Below are 24,271 nucleotides of genomic sequence, written 5' to 3'. Positions count from 1 at the left end.
CCTCCCAAAGCCTACGGCACCAACGGCGACCCCTGCTGGCCGGGAGAGCAAAAGCTTACAGCATCTGGTATTCCCAGGCAGTCTCCCATCCAAGTACTAACCAGGCCCGACGCTGCTTAGCTTCCGAGATCAGACGAGATCGGGCGTGTTCAGGGTGGTGTGGCCGTAAGCGAAAGCCCAGGCGCCTGACTCGCTACTTGAAGCTGTGTGTGGCGGGGGTTCCGTGCCCCCCGAGCGGGACTGAAGGATCGTTCGTGTGCAACTCTTTGGAAAGGAGCTGCTTTCCAAATCCCATTGCGTGCCTGGATGTTGGCGAATGCGCTCCCTTGTGTTGACTCGTCCCGCACTGGAGGAGGACAAACAATCTGCACGGAGGAGCACCAGGCAAGTCTTCACCAGACAAAAACCTCCAGTGCACAGCACTCTGGAAACATTTCGGGGCTTTCGCGTGTTTATTTCAGCACGTAAAGCGCACCGGTCCAACACGTCGGCCGGGCGCGCGGCGCCTCCGCCCTCTTGTGGCCTTGCGGCATCAGAGCAAGAGGCTCCTTCTCGCTGCCCTTCCGCTGTGTTGCAGGGCCCCGAGAGGGAACCCGGAGCGCGCACTTTGTGGGGGGCGGGGGACCGCGTTCGCGCTCTGCCCCCAGTCTCTTGCGCGAGTACTAAATCTCACGGACAGGGGGGCCTCGTCATTGATTGTTACAGGTGAGACGGGGATTAGGAGGAGACCCCGACTGATGGGTAAAGGGGAGCACTAACACCAGAGGGACACCCCCGGCGTCTCTTTTTGAGAGACGCCCTGGGGTTTCCTAATGGCCAAGGAGGGTCGGGACCTCGGTTTGACGCCTCCCCCGAAGGACGGCGCCTGTTTGTGCAGCAGAGTGTCGCCATCAGGAGGCTGGGGCGTAAGAGAGCCACACAGCCCGCAGGGTGAGCGCTCCCTACTGGTCCCAGTCACACCTCTTGCAGGAGCAGCAGCAACCGGAGCTTTTCCGGGGTGGAATCTCCCATCCGGGTGCCGGCCAGGCTCACACCTGCTGGGCTGCCCCGGGGGTGAGCCCAGTCGAGAGTCGCAGGGCCAGATCTAGTCACCGGGGAGAAACGATACAAGTGAAGGATTGCTCGGCTCTCGGCACTTGAAAAGACCGACAAATGTCTCGTTCCCGCCGGAGCTGAATGTACCCGCATGTGTGGTGTCGTCTTCTTCCCCCGCCCCGCTGTGTTTGCTGTATTGTCTCTGAAGCCGGCCCCCCCGAGACGAGACGGGCTGTTCCTGTGCCCCAATTAACACTTTACAGGTGCCATTCCCCGGCATTGTGGCCATTGTCGGTCCTCACACGCGATAAGATAAGGCGGAGGAGAGCGGGGCATGCCTAGCGGCAGACATTCAAGGAGGGGGCAGGGCGAGGTGAGGTGAGGTGCGACACGCCGGAGCCCCGACGCAGCTAATGCGGAGCACTTGTTGGACTGGCATCGAAAGGACGTGTGCGTACGGAGCGAGCCTTCCCTGCGGCGGAGCGCGGGAACTTTCTCCCCCCCTCCCGCTGCAGGAGTTGTGTGCGCTGCAGCGGTGCCGAGAGAAAAGCACAGAAGGCAGCAGGCTCTGGAGAGCAGGTAAGAGACGGAGCCTTGTGGGCAGGCGAGCAGGCCCGTTTTTTGGAAATTGCTGAAAAGGTTTGTTCGGTGTGTGGCAGGCGCACGTCGCGAGCTTGCGTGGCGATCTGCCGGTCTGGAGTTATGCAAATGAGGCCGAATTGCATCCTGCGAACATGCTGCGAATGCGCAACGGCGACTGCAGATGTGTAGAAAACGGCGCGCTCGTTTTCTCGTTTTGCCCACACTTTTGAGTGTTAGTGTGGCGTGTGAGTGTGTGAAAGAGTGGGCCCAGCAGGAGGCGGTGGCGTGCGGGGCGAGGAGGTGGCCTAGGCTGCGCGATTTGTGCTGTGGGTGCGGGCCGCTTGCAGGGGCCTGTTTAACTCATACTTACCTGGCAGGGGAGATACTTTGATCAAGAAGGAGGTTCACCCAGGGCGAGGCTTGGCCATTGCACTCCGGCTGTGCTGACCCCTGCGAATTCCCCAAATGTGGGAATCTCGACTGCATAATTTCTGGTAGTGGGGGACTGCGTTCGCGCTCTCCCCTGATGTGCTTGGTCCAAAATCAGATACGGGAGGGTTAGGACACCACGAGCTGCGTGGCTGCGGAAGGATCCCGGTTCGACAGGAGTGGACGCCGCTGCTGGTTCTCGCTGGCTTTTAGTTAGGGGTCCGGAGAAGCATCTCAAGCTAGTTCCACTAGTCCTTCCGGACGTTCATTCCCTTTTCAAAGTCAGTCCTTTTGCTGTAGTCTGCGTTCTTTAGGCTGATTATCGAGGTTAGCCTTTATTTGGTCATGGGGGGTCTCGGTACTGTATGCTGAGTCTAAAGACAGTTTCACCCGTTTTCTGATTGCTCGGTTCTGTACCAGTGCAGACATGTCAAACAGTGAATGGCTGTACCTCTATTGTATCCGTGCTCAATGAATGAAATCGGTAACAAATGAATATATGTCTAGTTATACGAAAAACGAGTGGTTTATCGACTCATCTTCATTTGCAGATTTAGAAGCAGCTTCGATATTCGTTTTACAGACGGGTTTTTTTTTTTGAATATGGGTCACACACATGCCACAGCTACAAAACATCTCTAGAGATGAGGCTATAGATCACCTTTCCATCCTGCAGGTTTTCCTCCCAAAGCCTACGGCACCAACGGCGACCCCTGCTGGCCGGGAGAGCAAAAGCTTACAGAACCTGGTATTCCCAGGCAGTCTCCCATCCAAGTACTAACCAGGCCCAACGCTGCTTAGCTTCCGAGATCAGACAAGATCGGGCGTGTTCAGGGTGGTGTGGCCGTAAGCGAAAGCCCCGGCGCCTGACTCGCTACTTGAAGCTGTGTGTGGCGGGGGTTCCTTACTTTTTGATGACATAACACCCAAAGGGGCTTCTTTGGAGCTGGATTCCAACCGGCATCCTAAAGTTTCTTGGCGGTATCTTTTACAGTCCTCTGTTCGGTCGACAAGGGACAGAAGGGGGCAGCTTTCCTCACACATACAGTTCAATGTACTGTAGTGTTCCTGTTCATTGAATTTGCAGTTCTGCATCAGACCTCTAACTCGTTTCCTTAGCTTGGATTTAAGCCACGAAGCAGGCTTCTACTGTATAAACGTCTATAGGAATCACAAACTATTTGAGAGGCCATCATCCCAGGGGGAACTGACAAAGTCTATCCCTAAACACCTAGCGCAGTCTCTCGAGAGACTGTCAAAAATCGCTTTCTCCTTTTGCGTTGCAAGTAAGTGAAAACGCAGTCTCAACCCAGAGCCACTTGGCAGCAGCGGCACGTAAATACTGTTACTGTTACTGCTCGATACCGACGTTAACCTACTATACCATGTTCAGCCACTGCTAGAAAATGTACGGCTCTAGTACCGGAGCAAACGACAGGAAGGCCAACGTCGAACGGGCACACGTGTCAGACATGGAGAGCAACGAGAATGGGATTAGAACCCATGCGTTCTTTCCACCGTGGGGCCCGTTCAGCTCCGGGCTCATCGCCTGCGGCTCTTGGCTTGCGGGCCTGCCCAATCCGTGCGATAACTCGGAAAACACCCGGCCACACTGTGCCGGAAACGACGCACTCTGGGAAGCCGCTATGCAAAGCGAGGTCTGAAGATCCCCTGCGGCCGGACACTTCCCGCCCCCCAAAGAAGAGAGCGCCAATCAGACGGGCGGAGACCGAGGACTCGCAGAGCAGACGGCCACAATCGCCATAACAAGAGCGATTGTGAGCGTTGTTGTTTTCTCTCTTTGACCAGCCCAGCTGCGCCCCACCCGAAGGCAGGGAAGCACAAAAATTGCATGGAGCTCATTCATGCTCCTCTCCACGGAAATCTTTAGTAAAAAGCGAAAGATTTGTACGAAATGAAGAGAAACCAAAGTGCGTGGCTGCACAGCTGCAGGAGCCCAGGCCGCCTTCAAAGCCTCTGCCCTGACGGTCGTGGTTGGCAATGCACCTGGCCTTACAAACGAGCCAGTGGGGCCCGTTCAGCTCCGGGCTCATCGCCTGTGGCTCTCGGCTTGCGGGCGTGCCCAATCCGTACGGGTGTGCCCAATCCGGAAGCCTATTTCAAAGTCGTTCTCTGTTTCAAAAAAACATTTCCAAAATACAAGCCTTGCAGACAGACACGCCTCAGAGGACTTAAGGGTGGCTTCATGTCAGAATGATAAAGTCTCCCCGTCCGGACATGAAAATGCCACTTTGTTACACACAAAAAAAGAATCAACAACAGAGAAATGCCCACAAGCATTTGAAAAGCCGCACCACGTCGCACTTGAAATAGCTCTTACATTAGTGGTAGACGCAGGAATCGCCTTTTTATTTACGCTCTTACCAACGTGATGGAAAGCAAAACAAAGCAAAGCAGAGCAGAGCAAAACAAAACGAACAAACGAAAACCCTCACGTCCCGCACTCGCATATAACGCCGTTATGTGCCCAAGCGTTATTGTACGTCATCCTAGCACTGCACCCCGGGGCGTAAGGTATATGGGAACGAGCACACGCCACGAATCGTCTCGAATCACTCCCTACAGCTGTAAGGCGCCTTGAAGCGTGCACCCCCAACATTCTTCTTTGCGCATCTGTGAAAGGTAAACTCTTGAGCAAACTCTGAACCAGCTCTAAGGAAACTAATCCGATTAGACGTTACTTTGACTCATCTTTTTACGCTCAGTGCTGGATTGCTCAAACTCCAGCTAGGGTTAGGGTTAGCATTCCCACACTAGTTAGACACTTTGTTTACGCTCAGTGCTGGATTTTGGGAACTTCAGGACGGGTGGGAATTTTCTCCTATCTGTCAATTCTGTTTTGTTTTGGAGACTCTTGGCTGCCTATGTTGTACAGTGCAGCGTGAAGGAAACATTTTCCAAAACTGTGTCAGCTCAAAAGTTATAAGAAAACCTCTCCAGCTGCTTTAACTCTCTTCATTTTTGTCATTTAATGTGACACTCGATGTATAACTGGAGCCTCACATATGCAAATGGTGAGGCTCCAGTTCGACACCCAGTTCGACACCACTTTACAGTATCTGACAAAAGCATGGCAGACTGTGCCGGACCGGCAAATAACTTCCGCTTATTTTTACCATATTAAACATTGGAAATCCAACCACTTGCATTTGTGACACTTGATTTTGGCTCCACCTAAGACACTCTTAAATCTTCAAACACTTTTCTCTTCTCCCGCAACACTCTTGTCTGTCGGCACTATGTGGCAGCGTTGCATGACAACCCCTCTCACCACGGAAAGGAACCTAACAGCTTTGGTAAGAGAGGAGAAAAGGACCTGGCCCGTATGGGACTCGAACCTGTGACCTTGGCGTTATTAGCACCACGCTCTAACCAACTGAGCTAACCGGCCTCACAACAATGCTTCTCTCTGTGCTGCAAAAAATCAAACTCAGGGAATTTCTTTTGTCCTCCTTTGAATAGAAAGCCGTGTAATTCAGTGTACGGCCTTTCTCGTGCAGTTTCATGGTTCTTGTAATCCAAATCCTACACTGGCGTGAAGTGCCCCCCCATTTCACGGCATTTTTCAGCTGATTTAAAATGTACCTAAAGGAGAAGCATTTTTGAAGACCATCAATTACCAAGAGCTTTTGTCAAAGGTTTTGGTGGTCATTTTTAATGACCACAGAGCGCTGTGATCTCGGTTTTACATCTCATCCAAAAGACAGCGCCCTCTTACAACACAGCATCTCCGTCACTATACTGGGGAATTGGGAACCGCACAGACCTCAGGGTGAGCGCCCCCCCCGCCGGCACCATTAACACCGCTTCCAGCTGAAAGCGTTGTTTTTCCCTGTAGCTCATCCTCATCCGGGTACTGACCTGGCTCACACCTGCTTAGCTTCAGTGGGTTTTCAGTTGCAAGTTGCAAGGGGATGCAAGTGATGGAGCCGTTCGCTTCAAAAGCCACTGCATTGGCCGGGAATCGAACCCGAGCCTCCCGCATGGCAGGCGAGAATTCTACCACTGAACCACCAATGCTTAGTGCCTGGGCCTTCAAAAAAGACGCTTTTTTGGTGCTCTGTGCAAAACGCGTCGACATCTGCTTCCAGCTGCAAAATGCCATTCACGGACGCTGAAGAATTTATTTCTAAGGCAGCGGGTACAAGCGATTGGGTGTTTTAAAACCACCAGAAACAGCAAAGAGGCGCGCTTCTTTGCTTGCGCCGGAACACACCAACTGGAGGCGGACAATGTAGTCGGCAGGATTCGAACAGGCGCGGAGAGACCCCAATGGATTTCTAGTTCATCGCCTTAACCACTCGGCCACGACTACAGCAATCGTCATAGCACTGCACCCCGGGGCGTACGGTATAAGGGAACGAGCACACGCCATGAATCGCCTCGAATCACTCCCTACAGCTGTAAGGCGCCTTGAAGCGTGCACCCCCAACATTCTTCTTTGCGCATCTGTGAAAGGTAAACTCTTGAGCAAACTCTGAACCAGCTCTAAGGAAACTAATCCGATTAGACGTTACTTTGACTCATCCTTTAAGGGACCCTTGTTAATTGGAGAAATCAATGATTTCGAATGAATTCTGTATGCGTTAAAAGACAGCTATACACAGAAAACATGCAGGACACTGCTCATGATGTTTCCCGAGCCGAAACACAGTGCGTTTTTTCAAGCCATCTGACAAAGCCCGCCCACTGAAAACTGCAGCAGATCGTGTAAAGACGTTCAACTTTGTAACTACTGCACGCACAGGAAGCAGAATAAATTCCTCTTTTCAAACTGTCAAAGGTTTGCTTTACGAACGCCGCAGGACATCGCACAATCTCTTTTGAACAGGGACAAACGATTTCTTATAGGGTGCAGTAAGTACTGTTACTGTCACTGCTCGATACCGACGTTGGCCTACTATACCATGTTCAGCCACTGCTAGAAAATGTACGGCTCTAGCACCGGAGCAAACAACAGGAGGGCCGACGTCAAACAGGCACACATGTCAGACATGGAGAGCGATGAGAATGGGATTCGAACCCATGCCTGCAGAGCACAATGGATTAGCAGTCCATCACCTTAACCACTCAGCCACCTTGTCGACGAAACTGGGCTGTCCGGACATGGGTTGGCGCGCTCCAGATGATCTTTTTCTTTTTTTCCCCACGTACTCGAGGGTCATTTTCCTGTTCCACATGTGATTTCAACATTTTCCTTGGGAGATGTCAAGCCAGCAAGCCACTGCTGTGGTTCAGTGGCCAGTGTGGAGTTCAGTGGCCCTGTTGTACACAGAAAGCACATTGAGCTCCTTGGACATGAAAAGTTCCAGATAAAAGCCATTTGTCATCCTTTCTCTTGGTGTCGATGTTGCTATTGTATGTAAAGGTGGCAACTTGCTCAGCAAGCAGGCGGAGCACACACCGAATGCAGATGTGTCTGAGTGGTGTGTCCAAGTGGCTGCAAAAGGACAGCACTCCTGGGGCACCGTGGCTTAGTTGGTTAAAGCGCCTGTCTAGTAAACAGGAGATCCTGGGTCCAAATCCCAGTGGTGCCTTCTTTGTGTCTTCTCAAACAGAACTGGTCCTTACAGACAACCGCCTACGGCTAGACTTAATTAAATGCAAGTATTCATTTCCTGTCTTTAACGCGACTTGTTTTTCTTAAAATGGATGCAACTTGCAAAACATGAAATACAAACCTTGCTAATCAGCGCTAGCGGCTGGCAAAAAAAAAAGAAGTCAGCTATTTTTTTTTCTTTAACCTTAACCCTGCTAACGGAGAAGAGTTAAACGACCGAGTCTATGCAGCTTAAACGGTGCGCAAGTCGGGTTCTTAGCTGAAAGGGTGGTAAATCACGCTCACCCCAGTCCTTAATCTTTTAAAGAGGATACAAAATTGAACCTAGTCGCCACATCACATACATCCTGTTCAGTGATAAAAAGGTAACATCTATCCTCGCTCCAGAGTAAATCTCACGTTGAGGGCATCTTTTTTTTCACTTTACCGTGAGTCGGGCTCGGCTGCACAGAGGAGAGAGCAGAGCAATGAGATCATAGGGACAGGGGAGTCACACGCTGGCGGTTTGAATACGCGGAAGATCACTGAGGGATCCACAGTATGTGGACCCTCCGTTCGCCATCAGTCCACACTCCGGACTCTGAATCCTGCCATCCGAGTTAAGATCTCGGCGGAACCTGAGGCGCAGTTCCTTCTTAAAACGTAATCTGGTGAGCATTTCTAGAATCGCACTTGTATAGATGCAGCCTTTAATTTGTTGCTAGGTTAAAATTGATGACTTCTTGTATTTCAGTAGGCAACTGCCCTCTTGATTTTGGATTTAATTTCTTTATTACAGGGGCGCTTTTATGAAGACAGAGTCATGTTCAGGTACTTTGCTTGATGGAGGAAGCTCATTTCGGACTCTGTGATCTGCTCACCTGGAAAGGTCTGCTGTACTACTACAAGAGAGAAGTAGGGTCTGGAAGAAGGGACAATTTTATGATGCTTTGGAAGATAATGTTTTTTTTTTCTTATACTGAAAATGAAAAGTAGTTGTTTCTATATGGACTCAGTCTTTGGAATTTGTATATTTATACATTTCAGTGAACCCTCAGCCATTCCTTCTGTATTGTAATTCAATTTCTCTTTTAAAATTCCTTCCCCACTTCTAGGACCTGCAGTTGCTGAACTCCACAATGGCTTCTATTGGAAAGTCTGTGACTGAGACCATTATTTATTTTGGAGCAATGAGCAATTCTTATATAAATGCAATAAAATCATTATGCTCAAACTATGAGAGAGAATTTTAAGGATAATTTAAGAAATCAGTCTTAGCTTGTTTCTATACACAGATGGTATTATTTATTTTCAAAGGAAACCCGCGAGGATTCCCCTGGTGTGCAAGATGTGCCTGAATACTTTTGATCAGCTTCCTGCTCACTTCAAGAGGGCGTGTATGAAGCACGCCACGGCAGAAGAGATCAGGTGGCCTCTCAACAGGCGAGGGAGGACATGATGAATCACCTGAAGAACGGGATCATCGTGGATTACCACAGAATAGAGATCAAAGGACACTTTGTGGGCTTGAAATACAAAGAAAATCATGTTCTATGGGACAAGATAAATACAAAACTTAAGCTTTTATTTTAATTAGATTTATTTATAAAGCATAAGCAATCATTTATTACATTAATATATGTGAAAATAACATTTTAGTATCATACGTTTAGTATATTTAGTCCCTAATGCTGAAAGAAATGATCATAGAACATGACATCTAACCTTACCTGCTGTGTTTTTAATCCCTATTGCTCAATGCACGGTGAAAGCATTGCATACATATGTCTGACAATGAGGAATGGGCCCCTGAGACAGTCATTTGCCTGTTTCACAAATGATCGTATTTTACTAGAGATTCTGTTTGGGATTCAGATGTGCATTCGGACAGCAATCCCTTTCAAGAAATGATACGTTCTGGATGAGGTCAAAGGTGCTGGAACACTGTATTTAGGATGTGTTTGCAGAGACTGTGTGTCTCCTGCTTCAACGCAGTGAGAAATAGATGTGCTCCTGTAATTCATTGGTACATGCCCAGGGCAGTAAGCAGTCTGAGGATTTATTTCCAGACGGCATAGAGCAGTGAAGCAGTGAAGTAGTGCCACACACTGGATCATTATATTATTAGAATCTATTCTACTTAAATTATTACATTATACACAATTTGAGTTCATTTTAAAAAGTAAAAGGTAATGAAAGGAATGCATTTTCGTAAGAAAGATAATACCGATATGCATGTGATAATCTTCCTTATATCATGTAGTGCGTCATTTGGACACTTTGTGGGATTGAAATACAAAGAAAATCATGTTCTATGGTACAAGATAAATACAAAACTTAAGCTTTTATTTTAATTAGATTTGTTTATAAAGCATAAGCAATCATTTATTATATTAATATATGTGTGTAGCGGCGAGGCTTATTAATAAGGCAGAATTAAGTGTTCTGAGCCTTCCCAAATGAGGCCCCATTTCTCTGTTCATCTCTGTGGTGCAGCCACAGAGAAACTGTTCTGCAGGGTGATTTAAGGTCCTAGGACAGCTCCCAAAGGGGGATGCACTTAGCTAAGCCTGGCTATCATGATCAATGGTCATCCATTGGCGCCTATCTGTCTAGGGAGTGCCAGTTGGACATCTGGACTGCATTACTAAGTGTCAGGACTAAGTGACTCATATCTCACCTTGATCAATCAATCAGGGACTGGTAGGGCCGAGTAACCCACGTGGGACTCTGATGCCTATGGAACTTTCAGCCAATCAATGAGCTGAAGTTCCTCCAGGTAAAAACAGGCAACACAGAGAGCCTGTGAGATTCAGTAAGATTCAGAAGGGAGGATTCAGAGGATTCTGTGGACAATTCTAAAGGGAATTCAAAGGAGAATTCCAGAGCAGGACGGCCCAGGAGCAGAAGGCTCCCAAGGGCAGGACATTCTCGCAGCACGCCTCCTGACCATCCTGAGACTCAGCCCGGACAACCACGGAACGGCCAGTGTGTCCGAGTGCCAGAACTTTCCTTTGTTCTAAGAGTCTAGAGCGGAGGTTGCCAGAGAATAACCAGAGGATCCACCCGAGGTTAGCACCAGCAGCAGGCCTGCCTTGTGAACAGGTCGGAACTGTGGACAGCTGAATCACTATTCAGAACTAGCTCTTCATCAGAAACGAACCGGTCCTCTTCCTGACTTGCTCGGACCCACAGTCATCTTTTCTCCTGTGCACAAACTTTGCTAGTTAAAGCCAACACTAACTAGCCGGTCAGTGAGCATCAGCAGCGCACCGTCGCAAGCCGCACAGCACAGCCTGGCACGGAGCCAGAGAGCGCGGATTGGACAGCAACAGCCTGCAACTGTTTCTTTGTGCCCGCAGGAAGATCTGAATCCCCAAAGATTGGATGAGTATTCAACTTCAATGCATTACAGCTCGAGAATTCAATTGTTATCCCAACCAGTTGATATCAATTTAATTCCTAAGAGTTATGTACTTGTTTGAGTATCTAATGTAGAAGTTATAACCAAGTTCATTAACGAAACGGTCTTAATGAAATATATACTGAACGTATGTCCTCTTGATATGTGTAACACTTCGTAACTGACTGAATATATATCTTTTGTATTCTGATAACGCTCTCGATAAGATCTGTTAGGTTTACATGCATATTTTATGTATTAATAAATGTATCCTCGTGTATTAGTACCTGTGTGTGCGCGTTGTTTGAGTTATGTCGCATGGTTGGATTCTAAAGCCATCAAAAGAATCAACTTTGTGATTTACTGCTACAATTAATAATTGTCTCAGTAAATGCCCAAACCCTACAGAACTGGTGCCTTCAGAGAGCCACTACATTTAATTTTGCTATGGCAACATTACATATTTGGCGTCCCTGAGCCGGTTTTCTTACATTATTTGGCGTCCCTGGGTGGGCGTGGCAAGACTGAAATGAGTCAACCAAGCGGAATAATTCAATATAAAACGCCGCTGGTTTCATACACAACAATACGGTGTGCTGAAAGCCGAAAGAAAAAAAAGTTCCCCTTGCTCTTTAAGCAGTGCTTGATTGTTTTGTGATCTTTTGCGATCTACCGGGTTGATTGCATACTTGATCTTGTGGTTTTCTGTGGTAAAACTATGATTTCGTACTTAAAAGTAATACTCTTTAAGTTTAACGATGGTTGCTAAAAGGTCTGAATTCGAGTCGCTATTTAGCACTCTCTCTAGCAGCGACAGGTCTGACCACGATCTCTTCCATATCTCCGTCAGCGGAGAAGCTAGAAGGATAAATCTCCATTCTCTGAGAGAGCTAGCGAAGGACATAGAGAGATTTGACCCCGCAGTGTCAGAGAATAATATCGAGAGTTATATTCAGGACCTCAGGTATACCCTGCAGTATCTGCCAAACGCCACAGAACAGGAGAAAGTGTTTCTGGTCAGGAAAACTACCAGCAGAGCTGTACATGAGTGGATGGCTAGGCAGAAGAAAGAAGTCTGTAATGATTTTGAGAAGCTTTGTCAAGCACTTATTGAAGAATAAAGTGCGTTTATTGACCCGACTGCTGCGATAGCCGCCGCTCTTAACATTAAGCACGAGAGAGCAGAGTCCCCTCGCGAATATTACGAGAGACTTAGACGAACTTATTTTGCAGGGCGAAATGATGAGGGTTGCGAAGAGAACACACATTTCAAGGGTTTATTCATTGCGAATCTCCACCCGTCAGTCAGAAAGATGATCTTAATGCATACAGATGCACAGACCATGAAAATGACTGATATTAAGAGATTCGTGCAGAAAGCCTGGGAGTATGATGTCCAAAGTCGCTCTGAGCAAAAAGCTGTTAAAGTGACTGTGTTTGCCGTCAGAGCCAGCAGGGTTAATTCCCCCCTGCTCGAAGGAGCACAGGCTCCTGAGCTGGCTAAGCCCCGTTCCAAAGCATGCACACAGGACTGCACCCAGCGTCCTAAGTGCCATGAGAACACCGGGGGAGGGAAAGGGCTAGATAAAGCTGAACAAAAGGATTCAGTAGCCGCCCACCTGGCCAGGCTTGAACAAGCTTTATTAGGACAGGGACAACCGCTCCCCAAGGCTGCCGGAAGCGTGAATGAGCTGATACTCTCCACTGGAGGAGGCGGAGACCCGCCCCCTCTCCCTCCCTCAGTCTATCTGATTGAGCGGAAGGGTTCCTGCCTGGATGAATTCAGCCACTCCCAAGTCAGTGCTGACTCCACCCCTGAAGTCACAGAGCAGGCAGTAAAACACAGAGGAAAAGCAAGTAGCTTTTACCTCAAAGCTGCCATGGGAGATGTCTTACACAGTGAGACACTGATTGACACTGAGGTTGAAAGGTGTTTGATGTCACACGGCAAGCTCAAACGGGTTGAAAAAGAAAAGGGCATGCGACTCAGAGAGGAACCTTTGGTGGATCACCAGAAAGGCAAAGTGTGGAAACAGGTCAAGGCTCCTAAGCCTTCTGTACAGAAGGAAAGGGGGGCCAAGAGGCAGACTGTGCTCACACAGTGCCCACCGAACACATAAGCCTATGTGGAGATTCCTTCTGTTCCCTCTGGACAAGAAATAAAAATATTTCCTTGTTCCCCGGATATACAGGGAAGTCGTGTCCCGGCCAAGGTCCCAACAGCCTCCATGCCACAGGAGCGGTGCTCCAAGCAGCCGCCTGATCCACCAGGTAAAGCACACACCTTTTACATCCCTAAAGAGGAGCAGATCTCCCCACCTGGCGATGAAAAGGAGCTTTCCCTGTGCACCCTGGCACCCAAGAGGGGTCAGGAACACCACCCTGCAGTGGTGGAAGGGATCCAGATGGCAGGAGAGCAGGTTGGTGATGTAGCCCTCACCCTTAGCCCTGAGAGGTCCTCTATTAGTGAGGATCTGCTTGAGCAGCTGTCACAGGGCCACCGCCAGGTGCCCCTGGTGCAACATTCACAGGTTAGACAGGAGGCCCAGCTGGACGCTGAGACTACTGCACTGTGGACACACCTGATCCCAGATGCCGATTCCCTCTGCTGTGACCCAGGGAACCTGCAGTCAGGTAACATTATTTCTCACAACTACCAGGTAGTGAGTGAGACTGACCTGATTGTTCCTGCCTCAACGGCAGGGTTGCCAACACACCCAGTCCCCCAGAAGGGACAGGGAATGAAAGCCGAGCCGGGTTTCTTACAGCCACCAGCTCAGTCTGTCAGTCTGAGTCTGACCAACAGTGGTTCAGCCAGACTGGAGCTGGATGGTCAAGTCACCCGCCTGCCAGTGCAGGACATCGCAAAGAGGGGTGTCAGAATCCCCGCCTGCACTGACATGGGCCTGGTGAGTGATAGTAAGTTCAAAGACAGTGAACTAGCTATCCCAGTACTGGGGCAGCTCCCCGAACCCCTAGCAAGGGAAGGGGGGAGTGAGCAGGTGTCCTACACCCAAGCCCAGCGAACGATTGTAAACATGCCGATAGAGGGATTCCTCAATCAGGAAGTGTGCAGGGTGGACCTGAACAGTGAGAATGGGGTAACAATCCCAGATCACTCAGGTGCTCCAGATGACCACTCAGCCGAGGGTCAGGCATGCTCCACCGCTGCACCGCCCCCTGCAGGGTTCCTAGAGCACAGGCATGAACAAATCGAAAAAGCAGATGCCCTGGAAAAGGAGGAGCAGCATCAGCAGCTGCGTCAGATCTCCCCATATTTCCAGGATGTTGGTGCCCAAGATGCCACAGGGCATACTGAGAAAGACACCATGTACACGCTGCGCCAGCTTAGAAAGGCGACAGTCATTCAGAAGGAGATGACTGGGATCAGCCACCCGAAAAGACTTTTGGGAGGACTGATTGCTGCCGCCACTGTTGCACGTTTGCTTTTTTCTGGTAGGTTTGTGTGCTACTGGCACTCTCACCCTGACTGCCCCAAGAAGGCAGGGGTCAGAGATGCCGGAGGGTAGTGACAGACTGTATCGACAGCAGCAAAAGTTGGAAAGCTTAGGGAAAACCCTACAGGCAATTTCCTATGCAACAGGGTTAAACCTTATTCCCCAACCAGTGGACATGATTGTTGGTGTTATACAGTGGGTTTATGCTTGTGTGCAACAGGCCAGAATGTTGACACAAGACCTATTAAGGGAGCTTAGTGCCACTGTAGCCAGTCTAACCACGGCACGATTCCCAACCCACTTGATTCCACTCTTCTCAGTAGAGGAGTATGTGACATTAACCCCATCGCTCATAGCTCACCCAGAAGGCAATCCAAGATTGAATTTGGTTCCAAATCTTGAGATGGGTATGGCTACCAAAGCTATCCATTGGCTGTGTCTAAACGATTCACCAATGAAGGGTGTAAAGCTACTATCGAGCAGAGGGAGGTTAATGAACCCCATGAAGAGCAGGTAGGAAGTAAATGGCTGGTCAGCACACCACATTTAACTGACACTATGACTTGTGACAGGCATGATACAGCTACCACAATGCAGCTACCTAATCAAACAGTTTTCCTGCAAGTTCCCGAGGAGGCCATAGTACAGCATGGTAACTTAACACTGTACGGTCTGGAACCAGACAACATAAGACCAAACTTGAGGTCATGGATGCCTTCAGGTGCCACACTATTGAATTGGATAGAAATCCAAGAAACAGTAAGCCCTGAAGAGGTACAGGTAGTTAGTTTGCTTTAATGGAACAAACCTCCAAACCACCCTAGCAGATACCCAACACAGGTGTTGTGGTTTATCGCGGGGCTGGGAACAGGAACTGGTTATATTTTAACACTGCTGCTGGGAAGCTGGATCATGACTGACAGTGTACTCTGAATGCTGTACTCTTGCATCAAAATGTAATCTGGGTAGCATGAATGAGTCAAAGGTAGCATGTCAAAAGAAAGGAAGTGATTTCTCCCCAAATATCTACTACAGAGGTATCAGATATTGACAGTGAACTTCCTGATGTGTAATTCCTAGACCTAGATAATGTCTCCTACCGTGTTTATACATACTCCAGATGTTATTCATCCTGTTTGTATCCAACACTGGTTCCGGTATGAATTCTCGAGGAGTAATGTGGACATTTAAGATTAATGTTCTAATGGCAAGGGACATCACTTAACTCTGTTTTGTTTTGAAGGCAACAACGCCTCAGGACCTCGTGACCTTCAAAAAGGGGGGATATGTAGCGGCGAGGCTTATTAATAAGGCAGAATTAAGTGTTCTAAGCCTTCCCAAATGAGGCCCCATTTCTCTGTTCATCTCTGTGGTGCAGCCACAGAGAAACTGTTCTGCAGGGTGATTTAAGGTCCTAGGACAGCTCCCAAAGGGGGATGCACTTAGCTAAGCCTGGCTATCATGATCAATGGTCATCCATTGGCGCCTATCTGTCTAGGGAGTGCCAGTTGGACATCTGGACTGCATTACTAAGTGTCAGGACTAAGTGACTCATATCTCACCTTGATCAATCAATCAGGGACTGGTAGGGCCGAGTAACCCACGTGGGACTCTGATGCCTATGGAACTTTCAGCCAATCAATGAGCTGAAGTTCCTCCAGGTAAAAACAGGCAACACAGAGAGCCTGTGAGATTCAGTAAGATTCAGAAGGGAGGATTCAGAGGATTCTGTGGACAATTCTAAAGGGAATTCAAAGGAGAATTCCAGAGCAGGACGGCCCAGGAGCAGAAGGCTCCCAAGGGCAGGACATTCTCGCAGCACGCCTCCTGACCATCCTGAGACTCAGCCCGGACAACCACGGAACGGCCAGTGTGTCCGAGTGCCAGAACTTTCCTTTGTTCTAAGAGTCTAGAGCGGAGGTTGCCAGAGAATAACCAGAGGATCCACCCGAGGTTAGCACCAGCAGCAGGCCTGCCTTGTGAACAGGTCGGAACTGTGGACAGCTGAATCACTATTCAGAACTAGCTCTTCATCAGAAACGAACCGGTCCTCTTCCTGACTTGCTGGGACCCACAGTCATCTTTTCTCCTGTGCACAAACTTTGCTAGTTAAAGCCCACAGTGAGCATCAGCAGCGCACCGTCGCAAGCCGCACAGCACAGCCTGGCACGGAGCCAGAGAGCGCGGATTGGACAGCAACAGCCTGCAACTGTTTCTTTGTGCCCGCAGGAAGATCTGAATCCCCAAAGATTGGATGAGTATTCAACTTCACTGCATTACAGCTCGAGAATTCAATTGTTATCCCAACCAGTTGATATCAATTTAATTCCTAAGAGTTATGTACTTGTTTGAGTATCTAATGTAGAAGTTATAACCAAGTTCATTAACGAAACGGTCTTAATGAATGATATACTGAACGTATGTCCTCTTGATATGTGTAACACTTCGTAACTGACTGAATATATATCTTTTGTATTCTGATAACCCTCTCGATAAGATCTGTTAGGTTTACATGCATATTTTATGTATTAATAAATGTATCCTCGTGTATTAGTACCTGTGTGTGCGCGTTGTTTGAGTTATGTCACATGGTTGGATTCTAAAGCCATCAAAAGAATCAACTTTGTGATTTACTGCTACAATTAATAATTGTCTCAGTAAATGCCCAAACCCTACAGAACTGGTGCCTTCAGAGAGCCACTACATTTAATTTTGCTATGGCAACATTACATATTTGGCGTCCCTGAGCCGGTTTTCTTACATGTGAAAATAACATTTTAGCATCATATTATTACATACAGGTCTCTAGCTTCAACACAGTGATATATATATATACTCAGTGATTTATTGGTACATGCCCAGGTCAATAATCAGAATGAGGATTTATTTCCAGACGGGCTACAGGTAGTGTTGTGAAATACTTCAACACACTGGATCGCAGATTTAGACCCCCTGCACTCTTACTCCTTAAAAACCAAAGAAATGAAGATATGTAGCAATCACATTGCAACAGGGCTGACAGTGACTTAATGCTTATACTAGTGGACTTCTGGTACCTTTAGGGTACGGTGTTCCCTGAAGGGCTCTCAAACCCCGCATTTCAGATGCCTAGCTGTATCGCTGATGTGTTGCACCTCAGAATCACTTTTAAACCTTACCTCTGGTATCTTTAATCCCTATTGCTCAACGCATGGTGAAAGTATTGCATAAATGTGTCTGAAAATGAGCAATGGGCACCTGAGAGACTCATTTGCCTGTTTCACAAATGATCATATTTGACTATAGATTCTGTTTGGGATTCAGTTGTGCATTCTGACAGCAATCGCTTTCAAAAAACGATACATTCTGGATGAGGTCAAGGTGCAGGAACACTGTATTTAGGATGTGTTTGCACTTATTCTGTGTCTCTAGCTTCAACACAGCGATATATGTATATGCTCAGTGATTTTTTGGTACATGCCCAGGGCAATAATCATTATGAGGATTTATTTCCAGATGTGCTAGGGGTAGTGTTGTGAAATACTTCAACACACTGGATCGCAGGTTTAAACCGCCTGCACTCTTACTCCTTAAAAACCAACAAATGCAGATATGTAGCAATCATATTGTAGCAGACACTCATTTGCCTGTTTCACAAATGATCATAATTTACTAGAGATTCTGTTTGGGATCCGGATGTGCATTCTGACAGCAATCTCCTTATCGCGGCTTTGCCCTTCTTGCCTCTTTGGACAATATCTCCATCTTGTGGTCGTTGTTGGTAATGTCTAGACAACATCTCCATCTTGTGGTCGTTGTTGGTAATGTCTTCTTATGCCCTTTTTTATTTTAATTCTCTATTAGTTGATTCTAGAATCTCTACAATGGAGATGAAAACATCAGTTTTATAGCAGACAATATGACATTATTTATAGTCCAATTAGAAACTTATTACCCTGTTTTTAACATAATAACAAATTAAAATTGATTAAAACTAAGTTTGGAACACCAGGGAACATAACAAATGATTTTTAGGAAAACCATGAGGTTCTCTGTGTCCGATGCCTGCAAGGGGAGAAAGCTAGAATCCTTTGATTTTTTCAAAATTTGAAAATAAACATCATATAACAACAGCTTTCATTCCTAGGAGTGAAAAATAACCATTTTTGAAGACATAGTAGTTTCTAAAACACTACAATAAAGTTAAAAACATCAGTTTTATATTACATTATTTTTAGTGAAATTAGTCATTTTTTGCACTATTTTTAATAAAATATCTAATTAAAAGTGATTAAAATTAAGTTTGGAACAACAAGGAACACAAAAAAAAAAGATTTTCAGGAAAACCATGAGGTCCTCTGTGCCCGATGCCTGCAAGGGGAGAAAGCTAGAATCCTAAAAAAAAGTTATCAATTCTAGAGCCTAAGAGGAAAACAAGACAAATGTATATCTCCAAATAATTTTATGTGCTTCAGAAGAGCCCAGGAAAGTTTTTTGCATACATGAAACCACGCCCGTTTGCACATAAGCAGACATGGTTGCACACACGACTGCATGAAAGCACACGTGCAAGCGAAGTCATCCTGTTGAGCATTTGAAAAGCCGCACCACGCCGCACTTGAAATAGCTCTTACATTAGTGATAGATGCAGGAATCGCCTTTTTATTTACGCTCTTACCAACGCGATGGAAAGCAAAACAAAGCAAAGCAGAGCAAAACAAAACGAACAAACGAAAACCCTCACGTCCCGCACTTGCATATAACGCCGTTACGTGCCCAAGAGGTATTCTACGTCATCCTAGCACTGCACCCCGGGGCGTAAGGTATATGGGAACGAGCACACGCCACGAATCGTCTCGAATCACTCCCTACAGCTGTAAGGCGCCTTGAAGCCTGCACCCCCAACATTCTTCTTTGCGCATCTGTGAAAGGTAAACTCTTGAGCAAACTCTGAACCAGCTCTAAGGAAACTAATCTGATTAGACGTTACTTTGACTCATCTTTTTACTCTCAGTGCTGGATTGCTCAAACTCCAGCTAGGGTTAGGTTTAACATTCCCACACTACTTAGACACTTTGTTTACGCTCAGTGCTGGATTTTGGGAACTTCAGGAGGAGTGGGAATTTTCTCCTATCTGTCAATTCTGTTTTGTTTTGGAGACTCTTGGCTGCCTATATTGTACAGTGCAGCGTGAAGGAAACATTTTCCAAAACTGTGTCAGCTCAGAAGTTGTAAGAAAACCTCTCCAGCTGCTTTACCTCTCTTCATTTTTGTCATTTAATGTGACAATCGATGTATAACTGGAGCCTCACATATGCAAATGGTGAGGCTCCAGTTCGACACCACTTTACAGTATATGACAAAAGCATGGCAGACTGTGCCGGACCAGCTGGTAACTTCCGCTTATTTTGACCATATTAAACATTGGAAATCTTCCCACTTGCATTTGTGACACTTGATTTTGGCTCCACCTAAGACACTCTTAAATCTTCAAACACTTTTCTCTTCTCCCGCAACACTCTTGTCTGTCGGCACTATGTGGCAGTGTTGCATGACAACCCCTCTCACCACGGAAAGGAACCTAACAGCTTTGGTAAGAGAGGAGAAAAGGACATGGCCCGTACGGGGCTCGAACCCGCGACCTTGGCGTTATTAGCACCACGCTCTAACCAACTGAGCTAACCGGCCTCGTGACAGTGCCCCTCTCTGTGCTGCAAAAAATCGAACTCAGGGAATTTCTTTTGTCCTCCTTTGAATAGAAAGCCGTGTAATTCAGTGTACGGGCTTTCTCATGCAGTTTCATGATTTCACAGCATTATTCAGCTGATTTTAAATGTACCTAAAGGAGAAACATTATTGAAGACCATCAATTACCAAGAGCTTTTGTCAAAGGTTTTGGTGGTCATTTCTAATGACCACAGAGCACTATGACCTCGGTTTTACATCTCATCCAAAAGACAGCGCCCCTTTACAACACAGCTTCTCCGTCACTATATTGGGAGATTGGGACCCGCACAGACCTCAGGGTGAGCGCCTCCCCGCTGGCCCCATTAACACCGCTTCCAGCTGGAAGCTTTGTTTTTCCCTGTAGCTCACCCTCATCCAGGTACTGACCTGGCTCACACCTGCTTAGCTTCAGTGGGTTTTCAGTTGCGAGTTGCAAAAGTTGGGATGCAAGTGATGGAGCTCTTCGCTGCAAAAGCCACTGCATTGGCCAGGAATCGAAACCAAGCCTCCTGCGTGGCAGGCGAGAGTTCTAACAATGAACCACCAATGCTCAATGCCTGTACCTTCAAAAAAGACGCTTTTTTGGTGCTGTGTGAAAAAAGCGTCGACATCTACTTCCAGCTGCAAAATGCCATCCGCGGACGCTGTGAATTTATTTATTTAGACACTGCTCAGAATCCCCTGTAAGATTCTCCTTCAATTCCATTTTGCAGTGCTTTAGCTCTTTCAAAAGGCTTCGCTTTGCTTACCAAAGGCTTGTGACAGCATTTGAAAACACTTGCCACTGCGTTGGCCGGGAATCGAACCCGGGTCACCTGCTTGGAAGGTAGCTATGCTCACCACTATACCACCAACACATGCCCGGGGGAGCCCTCCAGGACACCACCAGAGAATGCTCACGATTTCAGAAGCTGTCTCCGGGACGTGCTGATTCCACACATCCTGAATAAATCATGTTATTGTTAGTTGCTGTAGCTAGACGTTCAAATGAGTTTCATGGCCAGATGGACTGTTTCCTCAAGTGGTATAGTATTGCAGTAAGACAGCACGATGCCTGCAAGACTATGTCACGCTAAACGCCACAGATTGTGTTTGTCCGTTCGTGTCAGTCGTCCTGCAGCCACGGGAAGTGGGACACAAACATGCTGCAATGCTTTCAAGACATTAGGATTTGTTTGTGCAACATCCGAGAAGAGTACTTGTGGCTTGAATGTGACTGAGCAAGGTGTTTAAAGACAGAGACTGAAAACTGTTAAAGGATGAGTCAAAGTAACGTCTAATCGGATTAGTTTCCTTAGAGCTGGTTCAGAGTTTGCTCAAGAGTTTACCTTTCACAGATGCGCAAAGAAGAATGTTGGGGGTGCACGCTTCAAGGCACCTTACAGTTGTAGGGAGTGATTTGAGACGATTCGTGGCGTGTGCTCATTCCCATATACCGTACGCCCCGGGGTGCAGTGCTAGGATGACGTACAATACCGCTTGGGCACGTAACGGCGTTATATGCAAGTGCGGGACGTGAGGGTTTTGCGTTTGTTCATTTTGTTTTGCTCTGCTTTGCTTTGTTTTGCTTTCCATCGCGTTGGTAAGAGCGTAAATAAAAAGGCGATTCCTGCGTCGACCTCTAATGTAAGAGCTATTTCAAGTGCGCCGTGGTGCGGCTTTTCAAATGCTTAACAGGATGATTTTGCATGCACGCGTGCTTTCATGCAGTCGTGTGTGCAACCATGTCTGCTTACGTGCAAACGGGCGTGGTTTCATGTATGCAAAAAACTTTCCTGGGCTCTTCTGAAGCACATAAAATTATTTGGAGATATACATTTGTCTTATTTTCCCCTTAGGCTCTAGAATTGATAACTTTTTTTTCATTTTTGGCATTTTTCATCATTTTCCAGAAAGTGGTTTCAAGCCCGATATCATGCGAAGAAACTTCAGGATTCGTGGATCAGTCAATGGATTTTCTTCAAAGTTGGATTTTTGCACTCTGTGGACCAAGAGATGTTGTTCTACAATGTTTTTTTTTTTCAAATTTAAAAATATCATTTTTTCATGGAGCTTTGAATGGAATGGATTCACCCTCCTTTAGCCAGGACAGAGCTCCAGGAGCCTGGGTAGGATTCTAGCTTTCTCCCCTTGCAGGCACCTGGCACAGAAGACAATATTTTTTTCCTTAAAATCTTTTTTTTTGTGTTCCTTGTTGTTCCAAACTTAATTTTAATCACATTTAATTAGAGATTTTATTAAAAATAGTGCAATAAATGACTAATTTCACAAAAATTAATGTAATATAAAACGGATGTTTTCAACTTTATTGTAGTGTTTTAGAAACTAATATGTCTTCAAAAATGGTTGTTTTTCACTCCTATGAATGAAAACTGTTGTTATATGATGTTTTTTTTTTCAAATTTTAAATGATCATTTTTTCATGGAGCTTTGAAGGGGATGGATTCACCCTCCTTTAGCCAGGACAGAGCTCCAGGAGCCTGGGTAGGATTCTAGCTTTCTCCCCTTGCAGGCACCTGGCACAGAAGACATCATTTTTTTCCTTAAAATCTTTTTTTTTTGTGTTCCTTGTTGCTCCAAACTTAATTCTATTCACTTTTAATTAGAGATTATATTAAAAATAGTGCAATAAATGACTAATTTCACTAAAAATACTAAAAGTAATATAAAACGGATGTTTTTAACTTTATTGTAGTGTTTTAGAAACTAATATGTCTTCAAAAATGGTTATTTTTCACTCCTAGGAATGAAAGCTGTTGGTATATGATGTTTATTTTCAAATTTTGAAAAAGCAAAGGATTCTAGCTTTCTCCCCTTGCAGGCATCGGACACAGAGAACCTCATGGTTTTCCTAAAAATCATTTTTTATGTTCCCTGGTGTTCCAAACTTAGTTTTAATCAATTTTAATTTGTTATGTTACGAACAGGGTAATAAAGTCTTAATTGGACTATAACTAATGTCATATTGTCTGCTACAAAACTGATATTTTCAGCTCTATTGTAGAGATTCTAGAATCAACTAATAAAGAATTGAAATAAAAAAAGGGCATAAGAAGACATTACCAACAACGACCACATGATGGAGATATTGTCTAGACATTACCAACAACGACCACAAGATGGAGATATTGTCTAGACATTACCAGCAACGACCACAAGATGGAGATATTTTCCAAAGAGGCAAGAGGGGCAAAGCTGCGATAAGGTAAAATCATTTTTTGAAAGAGATTGTTGTCAGAATGCACATCCGTATCCCAAACAGAATCTCTAGTAAAATACGATCATTTGTGAAACAGGCAAATGAGTGTCCGCTACAATATAAAGCGCTTTGAGTGGAGTGTCCAGAAAAGCGCTATATAAGTGTAAGCAATTATTATTATTATTATTAATATGATTGCTACATATCTGCATTTGTTGGTATTTAAGGAGTAAGAGTGCAGGTTTAAACCTGCGATCCAGTGTGTTGAAGAATTTCACAACACTACCTCTAGCACATATGGAAATAAATCCTCATAATGATTATTGCCCTGGGCATGTACCAAAAAATCAGTGAGCATATATATATATATCACTGGGTTGAAGCTAGAAACACAGAATAACTGCAAACACATCCTAAATACAGTGTTCCAGCACCTTTGACCTCATCCAGAACGTATCATTTCTTGAAAGGGATTGCTGTCCGAATGCACATCTGAATCCCAAACAGAATCTCTAGTAAAATACGATCATTTGTGAAACAGGCAAATGACTGTCTCAGGGGCCCATTTCTCATTGTCAGACACATGTATGCAATGCTTTCACTGTGCATTGAGCAATAGGGATCAAAAACACCGCAGGTAGAGTTAGAAGTCATGTTCTATGATCATTTCTTTCAGCATTAGGGACTAAATATACTAAATGTATGATGCTAAAATGTTATTTTTACATATATTAATGTAATAAATGATTGCTTATGCTTTATAAACAAATCTAATTATAATAAAAGCTTAAGTTTTGTATTTATCTTGTACCATAGAACATGATTTTCTTTGTATTTCAAGCCCACAAAGTGTCCAAATGATGCACCTTTGACCTCATCCAGAACGTATCATTTCTTGA

The 24,271-nt window shown here is 46.1% G+C and overlaps 6 non-coding genes and 1 pseudogene across 6 annotated transcripts; 2 read left to right on the top strand and 5 right to left on the bottom strand.

The window, feature by feature from the left end:
- Nucleotides 1–52: 52 nt before the first annotated feature.
- Nucleotides 53–171, bottom strand: LOC148631474 (5S ribosomal RNA). Its single transcript, XR_015934736.1, has one exon. It is a non-coding gene; the product is annotated as a 5S ribosomal RNA (ribosomal RNA).
- Nucleotides 172–1,979: 1,808 nt separating this feature from the next.
- Nucleotides 1,980–2,143, top strand: LOC148631473 (U1 spliceosomal RNA). The gene has a single exon (XR_015934721.1). It is a non-coding gene; the product is annotated as a U1 spliceosomal RNA (small nuclear RNA).
- Nucleotides 2,144–2,779: 636 nt separating this feature from the next.
- On the bottom strand, nucleotides 2,780–2,898 carry LOC148631472 (5S ribosomal RNA; annotated as a pseudogene).
- Nucleotides 2,899–3,864: 966 nt separating this feature from the next.
- Nucleotides 3,865–3,981, bottom strand: LOC148631471 (U5 spliceosomal RNA). Its single transcript, XR_015934750.1, has one exon. It is a non-coding gene; the product is annotated as a U5 spliceosomal RNA (small nuclear RNA).
- Nucleotides 3,982–6,016: 2,035 nt separating this feature from the next.
- On the bottom strand, nucleotides 6,017–6,087 carry trnag-gcc (transfer RNA glycine (anticodon GCC)). Its single transcript has one exon. It is a non-coding gene; the product is annotated as a tRNA-Gly (tRNA).
- A 1,443-nt stretch (nucleotides 6,088–7,530) lies between these two features.
- On the top strand, nucleotides 7,531–7,604 carry trnat-agu (transfer RNA threonine (anticodon AGU)). Its single transcript has one exon. It is a non-coding gene; the product is annotated as a tRNA-Thr (tRNA).
- A 12,456-nt stretch (nucleotides 7,605–20,060) lies between these two features.
- Nucleotides 20,061–20,134, bottom strand: trnai-aau (transfer RNA isoleucine (anticodon AAU)). The gene has a single exon. It is a non-coding gene; the product is annotated as a tRNA-Ile (tRNA).
- Nucleotides 20,135–24,271: the final 4,137 nt, after the last annotated feature.

The sequence above is a fragment of the Lepisosteus platostomus genome, unplaced genomic scaffold (genome assembly GCF_059453375.1).
Source record: "Lepisosteus platostomus isolate fLepPlt1 unplaced genomic scaffold, fLepPlt1.hap1 Scaffold_77_H1, whole genome shotgun sequence".
In the NCBI taxonomy this organism is placed as follows: Eukaryota; Metazoa; Chordata; class Actinopteri; order Semionotiformes; family Lepisosteidae; genus Lepisosteus; species Lepisosteus platostomus.
The sequence above is the reverse complement of the archived record's forward strand: the minus strand, read 5'-3'. Positions and strand labels throughout refer to the sequence as shown.